We start from the raw sequence: 12955 nt of genomic DNA on the forward strand, positions 1-12955 counted from the left end.
AAGCAGCTCTTTTCTTCCAAAAGCAACCACCAAAGTCTTCACAAATAATTGCTGACATATACTAATATAACATGTAATAATATATAATCAAGTTAAGAGGTTATCAGCATTTAATTAAGAACTGAATAGGCATCCTTGGTGGGAGGGATGGATACATAAAATAAATACTATAGAAAACCAAATTGGGGGATAAACTTTTGGGGAGTATGGGTCAGACAGTATAGCTTTATTTTACCACTACCTCCCTCCCTTACAGTTGAAGAGAATAAAAGCTTAATACTTAGCACTTGAGGAAAGCTATTTTATAAAATTCCAAGTTGCTTCAAGCTCTATAGTATAAATTCCACCAAAAACAAAACTAAACTAAACAAAAAAACAACCTACACCTGAAGATTGCATATTCGTTTTCCAGCCAAGCCACTATTCTGTAGACAAATCTTAGAATTTGGAAGGCACTATGCATAGAGTCTGCCAAATACGAAAAAACAGAAAAAAAAAACAAAACAAAACAAAAACCCACAATCGTTATCCTTATGCAGCTTCAAGTTAAATCTGTTGGCACCATTTGGACAATAAAACTCACTTAAACCAAAGACTTAATGAATCTAGCAGGATTTCTGAGGAAAAGGAAAGTTCTGTCTCTCTGGAACAGTGACGTGCATAGAGTCCTGAGCTGGCTGGAAAGGATGCCAAGCAAATGTGATTACAAAGGATTTCTGAGAAGAGGGGAATAGGCTGTTGACTGGAGGCAACCTGAGGGCTCAATTACCTACCATGTTATCTCCTTCTAATTAATTGACGTCAATTAGTTTGGTTTCCATTAAAAAATAAAATTAAAATTAAAAAAGACACCTGTAAACCTCTAAGAGGGTTTTAATTTATGTGTTTAAACTTTTTCCTCAATCTAATACTCTGCTTAGCATGTGGTTACAGTGAACTGTACACGCGCTAATCTCTGAGAGCAAGACCGAGGTTTTTAATTATAAACATCAATCATGCCAAAGACTATTTAATCTAGTAGATCACTTGACACAATAGGAGTTTTAAATCAAACTTGTATTTTGAGAACTGCCATTAGTATTTTTCTACAGTCGCACTTCTCCAAAGACGTTCTTCAGTTTATATTGGAGCCCTGTGAGTGTATGTAGCTTATGTTAGAGCCCAAATTCTTCCACACTCTTCCTGCATTTTTTTGTATAATGACCCCCATTCCTAAATTCAATCTCTGTTGTTAATTTCCTGAGGATTGTATAGAATGCTGCCTAGATTACAAACATCAGCCCTAAGGATGTAGGCAATGCCTTAATTGATAGATAAACATGGTCCATTTAGTTTCGCTTTAACTCAGACTTCAAAGTACCAAGCTGTATGTTGGCTTCATTTTGGCAGAAGCAAAAAGCCTAAAACTCTTCAGGAGGTAAGGAAGCGGTAGAAATTAGGCAACTGCCCAAATTCCAGGATGAAGAACAAACATTTAAAGCCCATTTTAATTTCTACTTTGAACTGAAAGAGAAGATCTGAAGACAGGAAAAGGACAATTTTTCAAGATCATGAATTTGAACACATTTGAAAGCAGAAGATGTGGTCTCAGATTCACAGACATTGGTCTTGTTTCATTCAAGTCCCATCAGCCCTTTCAAGGTAGAACACAGGTTCTAAAATCTCCTTCTCTCTTCTACCTGCTGTTTGTTAGCCCTAGGTACAAACTTGCCCGGGGAGGATTTATAAACGCCCCTTTGAACTTCTAAAGGAATCTCTCTTTTGAGTAACAATTTAAAAGAAGAATAAATTTCATTAGACTGTATCTGTTTCCTGTGACATGCTGCCATCAAAGTCCATTTTATTATGTTCTTCTACCCCAGTAGGGTGCTAATGCTGGCTGGCACAGGGCACAATCAGATGCAAGACAAAGGGAAGGAAAGGAAGTCTATTTACATACTCATTCAATCCCCTGGGAGTATTTGGGCAGTGGCTGACATCAGACCTCAAGCCTGTGCAGGGATCAATTGAAACTTGGAGCTCTCCACCCACATGCCCTAGCTAGGAGCTCAGAGTCACCTCTACTTACACCCTATTTATATTTCTTTTTTCTGGATGCTCTCATTCTCAGAATTTATTAATAATAACTACACCTTGATAGTAATTGGTACCAACCTACTCATGGTTAAGTATTTCTTTTCTTTTGAAACCTAGGTATCACCTAACTAATGATCATTTCAGTCTAATTTGCTCTTAAAACTATGTTTACACATTTACTATAAATACTATTTATTCAAGCAAAATCAGTATCAACGGCATTAAAGGGATTAATGGGAAGTAAGTCCCTCAATCCCTATTCAGCAATTAGGTAACATAGGAAATTACTAGATCTGAGTCAGTAATTTTGATGTTTATTGGTAGACTTTTGAAAGAAGGGGAATGAATATGACAAAGAGAATCAGACCTTAAAAAATAAAGATAAAAGTCAACATTTTCAACTGATACTAAAGACTCATTCCTCTTTTTTTTTTTTTAATTTCTGATCTTATTTATTTGTTGATCTTAGACAATCTCATTTTTGCTGGACTCAGAGATAGAAGCTCTCAGAGAAGACAGCCTATGTCTCTTGGCAATCTTTTCCTGACATTTTTCTTTGGCCTCCTTCATTCTCTTGGTCAAATGTTGAACATACTCTGTGTCCCCTTCCTTATTTTTCTTAGTACGCTGTTTCTTCAGAACAATACGCTGACGTTTGAGTTGCAGGACATGTGGAGTAACAAGACGCTGAATCTTGGGTGCTTTGGTGCTCGGTTTCTCACCTTCTTTGTTTAGGGGCTTTCTCACAACATACAGGTGGACATCATCTTCTCTAAAGAGATTGAAAAGTTTGTGGATTCTCCTACCTCTTTTGGGCCCAGGAGATGACGCACAGTAGTATCAGTGAGACCAGGAATATCTTTCTCCCCCTTTTTTTACAATGACCAAGTTGAGAACACTCAGATTGGCATTCACAATGCAAGCTCCAACAGAGTTGTGCTTCCTTTCTCCAGTCCTCCTTGGTCTATAACAGGAATGCCCGTTACTCAGGAGCAGATGACACAGCCATGGGTCATGACACCCTGCTTCATGGGGAAACCTTGTTTGTCATTCCCACCACTGATTCGAACCACACAGCTCTTCCACTCTTCCACCCAGAACGTCAGCAGCAACTTCTGTCACCATACGCTCCTCATAAAACGTACAAAGTTTGTGTTCACTGTCCACATCAATGAGTTTCTGGTGGCCAGTGGCTGGGAAAGAGATGTTCAGCTTCATCTTGAAGCAGCCAACTGTCTCTGAGGCACCACACACAAAAAAGAGCAAGACTCATTCCTCTTCAAGGGGAAAAAAAACGCAGCTGCTTTACCATGCCTTTGGTTACATCAATATTGGTGTGCACCACAGATGAATGTGGTTTTTCCTCTTCATGAGCATGTTGTTGCTTTAGCCCGGACGCCGTGGCATTTTAACACCCTCTCCTTCCACAGTTACATTGTTTTACAAAGATCAAGAACGAAGAAAACGAACAATGTTTAAGGCAATTCCTTCTTCAGGGTGGTGTGTTTTTCGGTCCTGCAGCCGTGTCCCCGGGCTCTGGCTGCAGGCGTGCTGCTCACTTCTTTGGCCTCTCAGCCTTCTGCACTGCTCGGAAGAAGAGGTGCTTGTTTGAGGTTTCTCAGGTTTTGCTTTTTTCACTGGCATGACAAGGCACAGCAGTCCAGTCTCTTTTTCATTTTTCACTGATTCAGAGGTGAGGAGTCACTGAGCAAAAGAAACCACCAGCGGCTAAAGAGAGCAGAGAGAAAAGACAGGAGCGAACCAGCCTGGCCTTTCTCTGAGGCCGGAAACTGCCTGAAGTTAATTGCTCACATAAGAAGAATAACTGGTGGTGCCATAATTGAATTTTTATGGAAATAAACAGGTGGCAGATTTACTGTAGCTGTGGGGATAGTAGGGGGTGAAATGCTGTAGCCACATTAACCTGTTTAATTTAATAGCTTGGGTACTCATAGATTAAAAAAAAAAAAAGTGATGTTGCTCGTTGAGTCAGTTGGATGCCAAATGTAAATAACTACAATTACCCTAGCATGCCCATGTGGTTGAGCAAAGAAAGGGCAGTCTGCCAGGTTCAGCTACGTTTCATGTTTATTAATTAGCTCCTAGAAGTTTCAAGATAAAAGTCTTAACCCACAAAGAGCCCTGGAAAAAGAGGGAGGGAAAAGAATTTGACAAAGGGAAAAGAGACAGACAGACTGACAGACAAAGGCTCCCTGCTTACATTAAAAGCGCAGCACAAGTCTTTTACAGAGTGGCTTCTCAGAGGCCTGGAAGGGGAACGTTGTAACGGCAGCTTTGCACTGTGCTTCCCCCCAGTGGTCAAGTTTCGGTAATGCACTCTTATGTTAGGAAAGAAAAATAGGGACTCGGGTGAAATATGCTAACAACACTTAGCTTATTAATGTACCTGACGTTTGCTTTTATGCCAAATAATAAACATGAGAGTTTGTGTTTAGATGTTTAAATTTTGGCTGGTTTTCCTTCAGGCAGAAATAATATGTGTACATATATATATATATATATATATATACACATATATATATATATAAAACATCATATATATATAAACATCATATATATATAAAACATCATATATATATATATATATAAAACATCATATATATATATAAAACATCAGGGATTGAAAAACATTTAAAAGACAAAAATAAACGTTTACAAGACACAGAACCACTTACTATTCTGGAGGCACCACACTATCATTGTGAACAAAAAAGTGTATAAAACGTGGGGTCCTCTACCTAATTTCCCAGGCTTGATGGGCAGACAGATTACCAGAGAAGTCATTTAAATATAAAACAGAGTTTGCTAAGTACAGAAAGAGGCACCCAAAAGAGAAATGAGGATAAGAGAGAAGTAGAGAGTATGAGAAAGTCATTTTATGAATGAGAAATATTTTACACTTTATTTGAATCATCAGATCAAATACCTAATAGCCAATATTATCAAAATCAGAGGACTCGAACTTGGAATGTTTTGTGTTAGTTGTCACAATTTTGGAATAAGCCAGTAAGAAGTGAGAGAGCCTGAAAAGTGCAATCGGTTTTGTTTTGGTCATTTTTAGCCCATAAACCTTTGGTAAAGTCTTGCTGACTATTGAATGCACCGCGCTGTACTGACTGCATTCCAGGAGGACATGTCCCTTGTCTGCCAGAGTCCATCAGTGCACACAGCTCTTCTCACTCCGCATTTTCTCCAGGTCTCTGGGCTCACTTCTTATCTAGGGACAAGTGACCCCCTATTTATTGCTTATTTCATCACCAAACCTGTTCTCAACCCTCACCCCCATGTCTAATTTTTCTCCCAATATTTTCACATGAATGTCAGGCCCCTCAATCTATACAGGTCCAAGAATGACCATACGATCATTGCCTTAATTCTATTCTCATTTAGTGATACCTCTCTCTCTCTCTCTCTCTCTCTCTCTCTCTCTCTCTCTCTCTCTCTCTCTAAATATATATATATATATATATATACACACATATATATGTATACATATATACATACACACACACACACACACACACACACCATGGATGCCAAAAAAATGTATACAAGTGGACACTTTAGTCAACCTTGCTCAAGCAGTAGTTTGCCGTAATCAGAAGTGTCTGGACGCTGATGGTAACCACTTTGAGCACCTCTTGTCATTGCAGAAGTCAAATGCAACTTATATTCATCTTTCATTATCAGTATATATTGGGTATTACAATTTTAATACAGTTTTTTCTTTTCTTAAAATGTGTACACATTTTTTTGGCCTCCTCTGTATATGCTTTATGAGCCTGAAATATGAGAGCATCACTTTACGTTCTCTACTGCCACATGCCCAATATCCAGTCCATTGTCAACAGTCCATTTATCACCCATCCTATTAATATCACTTCCTAGATATCTCATTAATTTACCTACAAATTTCTACATCCCAACAACAAAGTCACTTGGATTACCGCAATAGTTTAATATCTTGCCACTTGGGTCAAACCTTTCTGCGGTCAGAGAAGTCTTAAATATCTGGTTATGTCTTCCTTATTTAAAAACATGTACTTGACTTCACATTCATTGCACTTGGACAGATGCAAATCCGCCAAGCTCTGCCCTCATCTACGACTGCAGCCCCCTCTCTCCACTTTGCCCCTCACTCTCGTGCTCCAGGTTCACGGTCTTTCATTCAGTTCCTCAAACACACACTTCTCTCCTGCTGCCAGTGGTGTCTTGGTCCTTCCCCTTTGCCTAGCTGCCACCTGCCTCTGCTTCACAGCTCATCTGAAGTGTCGCTTGCTGAAGGCAGACTTTCCTCTTGTCCCCTGTTCACTCCCCCAAAACCCCTTGGGCACACAAACACCAGGACAACCTAAGTCCCCAGTGACACAAGCTCCTAGAATTCTTTTGAGCAATGTCACTCTCCACCCAAATATCTGTGCCACAAAAGCAAACACCATGCCAAGATTTGCTCATAATTGTACCCCTGACATCTAGCAGAGTATGGATCTTGGTTGGCATTGAATAAATATTTCTTAAATGGACAACTGGGTACACTTTATAATCACTCAGTGTGTGTCTATGTCTTCTAAGCCTGCATGTCTTCTACATAGACCTCAACAGAGAGATGGAAAGAATCATCAACCCAACATCATTCATGCTTTGGATGATGTCTTTAATTTTTGTGATTTGCCTATGGATGCAATATTACCTTGGATTTCAGTACTTTGGGAGGTAGGGACAACTCCAGAAGCTTTAATAGTTCTATTTATAATGGAGGGAGCCAGTGTGTGTGTGTGTGGAGGGGGGGGTCTGCCAATTGCTTAAGAGACCTATTCAGTTATGTACTCAGAAAAATAACCATAAGACTGGACCCCCTAGGGACAGACTCCGATCAAAACTCAACTTACAACCTAAAGTACAATTTGCTGTTCTGATCAGTACACCACAGTATTATTCTCAGTCAGTGTCCAGGAATTAGGTAGCTCAGAATTGGTGTTTTACAATATCCCAAAGATCTGGTCATTCTATTCTATTCTATTCTATTCTATTCTATTCCATTCCATTCCATTCCACTCCACTCCACTCCACTCCACTCCACTCCACTCCACTCCACTCCACTCCACTCCACTCCACTCCACTCCATTCCATTCCATTCCGTATTCTATTCACATATAGATAATACTTGGCATGAAATGGCTATATAGCAATATTCTTGGATGCGTCTGTATCAGCAGGACATGAAATGTAGCAGTCTATTTTAGTCACAAAGTGAAAACAATAACATTTGGTACCTGAAAATATTTATGTGAATGTTGATCCCTAAGAGCAATTACCCTTAGAATGTAATGTCACTATTCTTGATGTTGCTAGGTAATTGGTGCAAAAGAGCAACAATTCTTTGGAATTCTTTCTCCAAAAGGACACCATTTCCCAGCCATTCTGAATAAACCCAGAACAAAACTAGACTAACCAGATTAAGGGCTGTTTATCTGCCATACACACTCCATGGCCACAGATCCTTTAGTGAAAGCTAGGAAGGACAGTCACTGCACATGTAAGCGACATTATGGCAGACTCCATCATCAAGTAATTCTTGATTGTGGAACTAACTTCCATCTGAGAATTAGACGAGAAGGAGCAACTCCCGGGAATGGGAGCCCATGTCAGTCTTCTCCTTCCTGAGTGTGGAGTGTTTACCACAACAAAGATCAAGAAGGACTGAGGCACTGTCACCGGTTTCATCAAAAGACGCGCCGATCCGCCAACCCCTGCCACTCAGAGCATCTGCCCGCTGAGCATGTCCAGCTGCCTAGCATGGTAACCACACCATTTTGCCTTTTGCCCCTGGATGCTGCCACTTGGCCTCTGCTCCCCTGCAATGGCTTCCTCCTCAGGTCAATCAGGGAAACCATTTCAATGGCAGCATCTGCCACGACATCCTCAGTCTACCAGAAGGGTAGCACAAACTCTTTTCAAAACTGCTGCCTCTCGCCTCATCAACACACTTCGTAGGACCTTGGTAATGCTCTAGGCCTCTTGGGGGACAAATTAAGTGAAAATGATTTGCATAGGATAATTTCACCCCAGAGTACTTGCTACTCTTCTCTGTGTTGTTTAAGAGATTTCTAGAACCTCAACTTCATTGTCCTAAGCCTCCTATAATCCAGGTTATAGTCAAGCAGATGAGTCAAGAATCAGACCCACTCCGGCCAGCTCAGATTGACACAGTCATCACTTTGAAAACTTATGCTTTACCTACCCAAGGCCAATCACCGTTGTTAATCCTTATGGTTATTACATATAGTCCTAAGTTTCATCATCATAAAATAAAAGGCATAATTCCATCTAGCTTTTACAATGCAATTGACTCCCCTAGGACAGGTTGGCATCGATCTAGTAGTTAGAAGTCTGTAGATAAAGGGAGGTTTGTGAGTTCCAAGTGGTGAATTGGCTCTCCCTTGTAAAGTTAACCCCTACCAAAAGGAATACAGTCTCCAAGCAAGAAGAGACCACCCCAAACAAGGAAGGAAGTACTTCTGAAATCCTGAGAGTAATGTGCTTAACAACCCACTCTCCAGCAAGAGGTGGAGGGGGAATCCTGCCTTGTAGCATTTAAGATACTTCTATCTGGGATAGCAATACTTATACCAGACAAAATGGACTTCAAAACAAAGGCCACAAAAAGACACAAAAAAGGACCCAGTATTCCCACTTCTGGGTATTTATCTGAAGAAACTCAAAAGACTAATTTGAAAAGACACATGCATCCATATGTTCATTGAAGCATTATTTACAATAGCCAAGATATGGAAGCAACCTAAATGTTCATCAATAGACAATTTGATAAAAGAAGAAGTGGTACATACATATACACAATGGAATATTACTCAGCCATAAAAAAGAATGAAATCTTGCCATCTGCAACAAAATGGAAGAACCTAGAGGGTATTAGGCTAAGTGAAATAAGTCATGCAGAGAAAGACAAATACCATATAATTTTACTTGTATGTGGAATCTAAAGAAAATAACAAATAAATCAGAAACAAATTCACAAAGAGAACATTTCGATGGTTGCTGGATGAGAGGGAGTTTGGGAGATGGGTGAAAAAGGGGAAGGTTTTAAGAAATACAAATTGGTAGTTAAAAATTAATTATGGGGATGTAAAGAACAACATAGGGAATACAGTCAATAAAATTATAATAACTATGTATGGTGTCAGATGGGTATTAGATTTATCAAGGTGATCACTTTATAAGTTATATAAATGTCTAATCACTATGTTGTACACCTGAAACTAATATAATGTTGCACCTCAAGTGTGGTTGAAAAATAAAAAAAGTATTTAAAAATATAAATTAAACTGAATACTTAGACTCCATTACATTAAACCCATTCCAAAGTACCATTTTCTGTATCAGTGAGATCTTTTTTTATTTTTTTTTAATTAATTTATTTATTTATTAGTTTCAGGTGTACAAAACAAGGTAATACTTAGACGTTCATCATTTATATCCCTCATACTGTGAACCCCCCTCCCCCCATCCACTATCCCTCCGACCTCACACTGAACCATCACATTATATATATAAAATTATAGTTGGCATTCATTAATGTTTAGCTTCTGGTGTACAATGCCATGATCAGGTATCCACAGTATCCCTGAGGTGGTCTATTTTCTGTATCAGTGAGATCTTTAACTAAAAGGAACGTAAACCAAATGTGTTGAATTAAGGGATGAAAGAAATTTATAGCAAAAATATTAGCCCACAGAATTATGTGAAACTCGGAAAAACAGGCTCAAAAAGTAGGAAGGAACCAAAAGAGATTAGTCAACAGAAAACACTGCAGAGAAAAGCTCTAGTCAGAGACACCACTGACACAATGTCCACCAACACCACCTCTGTTCCAGGCTCTGCTGCTGGCCCTCTGTGAATAATTCCTGCTCTGTCCCCAGGTGGGACCACTTGATTGTCAAGCCACGACTCTGTGTCTGGCCCTGGCACCTGGGTGTAGAAAGACAGAGGTCTGAACTCTTCATCCTTGCACCTGAAGACCTGCCTCCTGCCAAAATGTGCAATTTTGAGGATTTAATCCTTGTAGAAAGAGTGTTCAGAAGCTGAATGGTCTAAAACTATGACCATTGTACTCAATAGATAGGAACTACACAATTTGATAGATGGGTTTCAAAGAATGGGGAAACAGAAAATGAGATTACAGTAAAGAGAAGAGTAAATGAAGAGGAATGGTGGCAGGAACTGTATACTAATCTTTCAAGAAGTTTTGTAGGAATGGAAGGGGTAGCTTGAAGGACAATATGGTTTTAGAAATAATGCCGTGTTTCTTTTCCTTTATAAGGAGTAAATGCAAGTCAGAGAATGCATTTAAGAGAAAAAAGTTGACTATTTCAATTAATTAAGGAAATAATGGAAGAATGAATGGAATTGGGTAAAATTAAGAACACACATGTTTGAGTTAACTTTATAAAGGAGGCAGGTAACTTTCCCCCTGAAATTGAAGGAAAGGAGAGAATTAATGCAGGCGGGGGATATTGAGAGCTTGGGGGAAGCAGGCAGCAATTGTTTGCTAAAGGAGTGCTGTCTGACAGCCTTGATCTTTTATTTAAATAGGAGATAAAAACAGTGTTTAACGTTGAAGGAATGAGACAGAGTTAGAAACCTGGAGTGAGTGGAAAACCCTTAAAAAGCAACTGTGAAAAGTAATAGTGAACTAGGCATGACTAAATGACTTACTAGTGGAATTGAGGACTACTTCCTATCTGCCAGCCTAAAAAGCTGTTTCATAATTGTCACTGAAGTTGGGCTGATAGATTTTTCCATTAGAAGAAAAAGTACCTACTAAATCCAGCTTCCCCAGTGCTAGTAAGAGCCTTCAATGTGATTATACAAACAACAGATAAAGAAGATTTTAGCCACACACCCACACACATAAAATGCACAAATACCTTCTTGTAGTTATAGTAAGTAGAATAAAATACTGCAGAGGATGCAATGATTGTGACAGGTGGTACATTAGCACCAGATTGCAGTATCTGGACAGCTTTATCTTTGGCTTTGCCGTGTCTTTGATGGGCATTTAAAGGAACTAGAATTTAACCACCTGTTGAGTTGAGATCAGGCCTTAGATTCACCTTGGTCTTCTGAGGTTTGTCCTTTTTCCACAGAATCTTCTAGAAGATTTCTGTAATGATACTCTATCAAGCCTCTGAGATCAGCTGCCAAAGCCCAATCCGCTATGGGAATCTTCCTAGAAGAAAGGGATGTCTCATCAGACGCAATAGTTCATCCTAGCCCACACCTCGCCTGCTTCTGATCTTCCACTGTTAAAAACATCACACACTGGGGGAGGATTGTGCTGTATTTCATGACTGCTGTGTGCTGCCATCAAGGGGCAGTCCCATCTGCTATTTGCTCTCAGCTTTGCTTACTGATAAAACAGGAAGGACAGCTTGCTGATGGGCTCCATGAAGCAAATGGCTCCTCTCTGCCCTGCAATTAACGTTTATAAATTATTTCTATAGTAGACAGTATGTATAGTACCATGATATCAAGTTTAGTTGCAATAAAGTGGGGGCCTGTGTTCATCACCAAAGGAGCTCTGTTGACAAACTCCTGGAGTTTAGAGTTGTATGCCAACTATTGTGAGCATTGCTTCGTGAAATCAAACACTGTCATTAATTCTGTTGATTATCATCACCTCATGAGGTCTTAAGATCGTATGCGTGTTGGAATCTCATTTTCTGTATAGTATATATGAGAGTTTTAATTGTTCACAGAAAACAGGATTCGGGGCACTTCAAAATTTCAGAGACTAGGGTAATAGCCCTTTGGCTGTAGCAAAGGGAAATGGATTATGAGAACAAAGCACACAAAAAATCATTAAAGTGATTTGTTTCCCCCCACCCAAAATTATTCTGTTGGTCAAACAACATTCTTAGCGTAGAGAAATCACTGTATATTTTCTGGCCTGTGCCCTATTTCCATGGACCTAGAACATGAATCGATTTTTCCAAATTGGAAAACATTATTTTACCTCAACTTCTCATGTTTCCTTTATTTCCTTGGCTCAGTATCTGTGACCAAACGTGTCAATGTTTTCTTTATAAACAAAATATTTTCCCATGTTATGTAATAGTATATCTTCTAGGAAATAATGACTAGGACGTTTATATTACGCTCATCACTTTTAAAGTCTTAGACTAGGAATTTTAACCTTCCAAGCAACACCTATCAGTTCAAAGTACAAACAAACAAAAACCAAAAATGGAATCGTGATTTTCAAAGGCTACATACAGACTGGGGAGGGAAGCCTCTGAGCAATATAAGTGTTCTTAAAAAACTCTGAAAAGTCCAGGGAGGCTTTTCATCCTTGTATGAGACCAGTGGAGAAACAGAATTCCTGCAAGGAGGGATAATCAAAGGGAGATGGGAATACCAAGATTGCTGGTTAAATAAAATAACGCAGTACACTACCTAAAAGCACTACTCCTTAATACACATTAATAATAGAGAAATGAAAGAAAGAATTACTGTAACATGAAGAAAGAAAAAAAGATAGGAAGCACTCCCGACCATTTACAGGATGTATTTAGAAGAAGCAATTTTATAAAAATGCAGGCTAGTGGTATTGCACACTCCATGACTATTACCTTTTATTTCATAATAACCTAGAGAAGACATGATCTGTGTTGCTTGCATTCATGGCACCATGAGAGTAAATTAGAAAGCATGGTTGAGATTTGAAGACTAAAACTATTGCACAAAACACAATTTGAGTTAAAACATTCTTTGTCAGCTCCACCATTCAATGACAGATAACGCCCCTTTAAGATGGGACCACACACATTAAGAAAGAATA

At 39.1% G+C, this 12955-nt stretch overlaps 1 protein-coding gene and 1 pseudogene across 2 annotated transcripts in view; both read right to left on the reverse strand.

The window, feature by feature from the left end:
- The window catches only part of SLC7A11 (solute carrier family 7 member 11), a 142836-nt gene that overhangs the window by 22092 nt on the left and 107789 nt on the right, over positions 1–12955 (reverse strand). The gene's annotated exons all lie outside the window — the stretch shown is intronic.
- On the reverse strand, positions 2567–3294 carry LOC308509486 (small ribosomal subunit protein eS6-like; annotated as a pseudogene). The gene has a single exon. The product of its transcript is annotated as a small ribosomal subunit protein eS6-like (transcript).

The sequence above is a fragment of the Rhinolophus hipposideros genome (genome assembly GCF_964194185.1).
Source record: "Rhinolophus hipposideros genome assembly, chromosome: 16".
Lineage (NCBI taxonomy): Eukaryota > Metazoa > Chordata > Mammalia > Chiroptera > Rhinolophidae > Rhinolophus > Rhinolophus hipposideros.